We start from the raw sequence: 4,364 nt of genomic DNA, 5'->3' as shown, positions 1-4,364 counted from the left end.
ATTTTGTGGATTCTCGTATGTGATCTGCTGTGGAGCGACCGTGCTCATTTTCAGGGGTCTGTCATCATCATTGCATGAGTTTGAAAACAGAGCCGGGGGTGGTGGGAAAGCGTGGCCACGGTTTTTTAAATGTTTGTGCTAATCAAGACACGTTTGCTAATTGCAGGATGTTAGGAAGCTGAATCCTCCTGATTCCACGCTGTATGCTATGAAGGATCCTTGCAGACTGTGGAAGACTCGCTTCATCTTTGGCCACTTCTATCTGTGTAAATGGAAACGTAGCATAGCAGAAAGAGCGTGTTAAAGTGGACCTCTGTCTCATTTGTACTGGGTTAAATCTTGAATATTCATACTGAACACTGACAAACTTCCAAATATTGAGATCAGTGCAAGCTTCACACGGCTCTGAACGCTCTGTTGCAAACCAGCGTTTCTAGTCTTGGGTCTGTGTGATGTCACTGATAGGGAAACCTAATACAGCCATCTCAGACCAGAAGCCCTATCCAGTTACTCACGATGGGCAGCCAATCACACAAAAGCTAGTTAAAACAGCTTGTGTCAGAGTGGATAAAATTAGGGGCTCCACCAAGGCTTGTTATTTTGATCTGTGAATCATGCTAAGCTACTCTAATAGACTAATAGATATGCAGCTAGAAACTAGCAGAAACAGGCTTGAAGTAGGAGAGATGTAATGCTGCTTTACACCAGCTGTACCGACTGATCCAGGCCTATCGCCTAATAAGTTTACATTTAATGAAACACGTTTTTCTGTGTTTATCCCTATTTGCAAAGAAATCATTTAAACTTCGTTGATATTTTCGCACACCACTATTACGTTAAATTTAAACACTGATATCCATTCAGAATTTCACTGCATTTAAATAGATGAGAGGAAAAGTAAGCTTAACCACAACTCCTTCAGTGAAACAAGCTCAACTAGAATTCATTTAAAAAAAAATGATATTAGTGACGACTACAACAAGGCATAAGAAACAAAACCCTTCAGAACTTCAGTGAACAAAGCAAGCAGCTTTTTTTTATGGGAGCCGACCTGCACAGCTTTTTATCTTTGAGGAGAAGCTTCCACAGTCTGCATGGTCAAACAGCTACAAGTCAGCATCAGGTATCAGGACAATGAGAGCAAATTGGAGCAAAGATTATCCAGTTAAACTTGTCGAGGCTGCTTTCAAAACCAAAGTCAAACACGCCTTCCCTCGCTCCTGGCTCTGCTTGGATAACAGTGATGATGCATCGTTAAACAAGTAAATTGCAAAACATCAGGAAAGGTGGGATAACAAAAAAGAAAAAAAAAAATCATAAGAAAAAAAAATCAGGATGAAGATTGCATTAAATACTGAAAGAAATCATTGAAATTCTGTGGACCAGTCTAGCTGTCAGTCTTTGAGTTTAAGCACATCGTGGGAGAGCAGCGCGACTATAAATGCTAAATACGCGAATATTAGTGTGTGAAGGTGCCAAAACAAAAAGGAGGCAATTTGTGCGCCACTATAAGTGTGTGTGGGTTGGCGTGTCACAGGACAAGTATGTCCAGTGCGCTGCAATTGGGGCTGGAGCTCCGGTTACTGGAAACCTCTTCACGTCACGCGGAGCCGCTGACGAACACCCCGGCATTCATATGTGCGAGAAAAATCCCGCACGTCATCAAGAGCCGCTCACAAAGGGCCGAAACGGAGACGCGCAGGAGGTACCCTCGACTAAAAAGGGCTGCATGACTCCTCTGTGCCTGTATGCAATATGAGGGAATGTGTGTGGAGGGGGGCACATGACTGAGATATGTGTCTTATTGACGTACGGGTTTGCGTGTGTATGTACATGCCACTGCTCACAAAGTACAGTAAATGGTTCACTTGCATTTCGCGTGTGTGTGCATTATTCCTGTGTTTGCATCTCAGTGTGTCAATACTGTACTTTGTGCTTTTTACCTTTCACAGCGTTTGTCTGCGTTTGCTTTGGCGCCACTCTCCCTCGCTAATCTGAACTGTGCTACGGACCGCATGAGGTAAAACTGAATGAAACAAACAAACACCAACTACTTGGATCTACTCAACAGTTATTTGTGCAGAAAACTGAGGAAGATGAACCAAGTGAAACGGCAGGGCGGGGAAGAAAAAAAAACAAACAAACAAAAACAACAAACCCGTTTTTTTGTTGTTGTTTTGTTTTTTTTCAGTTGAGTTTTCGAACCACATAATCAGATTTTCTTGCTGAGAGTTCATTAACAACACCCAGATATCTGTGAAGGCAGCTGGTTAGCTTAGCTTAGCATAAAGACCCGAAAAAAGTAGCAGACCTATCCACATAGATAAAACCTGTGTTTAAACCGATTATATATTCTTTAAGGAACAGTCATGACATAATGGCCTAAAGCTGCTTTTACAATTTGGTTTAATGTGTCAAAGTTGATCTGTTATGCTTTTTCTCATTTTCTGTCACATATGCACAGTTATGAGGATGAATGCTTATTTTAAATGGAACAAGGTTTCTATCCTGTGTGTATGCAGCTCTTTGAAAGTCAAAAGCTCAGGCTTCAGACTGCTCCAAACACCTGGTTTCAGACACTTTTTTCCTACTTTTGGCTCTCCATGATGCCATGGAAACCAGACAAAAGCCCCACTTAATTGCTTCTTAAACCTATTAGAGGGGCACCCAATCAGAAGTTACTTAAATCAAACTAAAATGGCTTTTTTCTACTTTTAGCTCTCTTTGATGTCACAGAGAGAAGACATCTCTTATACAGTCATTTCAGGCACAGGAGTCCCGTCTATCTGCTGAAGGCCATCAATCAGGAGAAAGTTGGTTTAAAGGGAGCTAAAATGGGTTGTTTTCAAACAGGATGATGTAATAAGGATTATTGCTAAGTGGCTCTAGTAGAATCCAATTAACCAAAATACTGAAACAGAAATTAGCATAACAGGCCCACTTTAACAAGATGGCATGTACTGTTGTATCTCTGTATCTTTATTTATGGCCTTGTTCATATTAACAATACTTTTATATTTTTAGGTGTATTTTTTTTGCCTTTTAGTGATATACATTTCCATTTTTGTGCAAGTAGAACAAAAGAACTGCTATTTTAGTGACTTTCTGTGCTCTGTAGTGCAATATTTAAACACCTAGCCAGCACTAAATGGATATAAATTGGGTTTAAAATTTAAAGTTTGAGCAGAGCACAATTTCTTTTAACTGGAATTTGTGTAAAATTACTTTTGAACACCTTTTGGCTCCTGTTCTGACTTTCTATGCTACTCTTTGCTAACCGACTGCTAGCTGTAGCTTCACTTTTAAGATGATCAAACTTCTGAGTGGATTGTAAATGACACCGAAAACTTTGCAGTGTTCGACCAGTGGCCATAACAATTCCCCGCCCTGCTGAGTACCATCAGTCAGAAGAACAAACAAAGTGAAATGTACCGAAACATTTGTACCTGCATTAACATATAAATAATCAGCACTATATAACATGAGGAGTAATGCTTTAAGGTTGCATTGGTACTCTGACAAACCCACACTGGCGCAGTACTGCAGCTGATTTTAGCCCTTTAGAGCAGGCCCGCTCAGGCAATGGGTGCTAACGTGTCGCTGAGGCGCAAGCGCCCTGCTACATGATGATCCAAAGGGTGCCGGTACTGCGTCGTACCTGGGATCAAATGCGATACTCGTACAATGCCACTCTGAAACTGAAACGGGCCCAGCCGCGAGCTTGTACCATTAAAGGGGGTTAAGGAATTAAAAAAATAAACACTTTATCCAATATGTAATAACTATACGGCATTCAGGATGGATTACACAAGGGGTTAAAGAAATTAGAATAATAATAGTAATAATAATAATAATAATAATAATAAATGATGAATATTTAAATTCAAATCAACATAAAAAAAATCCAAGTCTGTGCCGTAATGCCTTTGAATTTCATTTTCCCTTTTTTAATACTATATGGAGAAGCAGAACCATCTGATAAAAAGGCTCTGTGCAGATGCAAGGACGCCCCTCAGCCAAAGTTCACCCTCTGTTTGTTGAATAAGTACGAGCCCAACTGTCTCTGAGAGGGGGCGGGGAAGCAGCGTCGGTCAAGAGAGGGAGGATTATTTGTTAATTTTAAAAAAATAAAAAAGAAGAAGAAGAAAAAAAAGGGACGATATGCATGTAAAACAGAGGAAAAACAAAAAATGAAAAACACTTTTTTAAAAACTGCAAGCGGTTTTTTGTGTTTGTTTTTGACATTTTGTCTGCGATCAGGGGGGAGCAGCTTCTCAGTCTCAGTGAAGGTCAGAGGGCACCGGCGTTGGAGGCCAAAGGTCACAAGCTGAGTCAAGTGCCGCGAGCAGAGAGATGAGGATGAA

Source organism: Neolamprologus brichardi, chromosome 3 (assembly GCF_056152115.1).
Source record: "Neolamprologus brichardi isolate AB-2024 chromosome 3, ASM5615211v1, whole genome shotgun sequence".
Lineage (NCBI taxonomy): Eukaryota > Metazoa > Chordata > Actinopteri > Cichliformes > Cichlidae > Neolamprologus > Neolamprologus brichardi.
Note: the sequence above shows the minus strand (reverse complement) of the source record.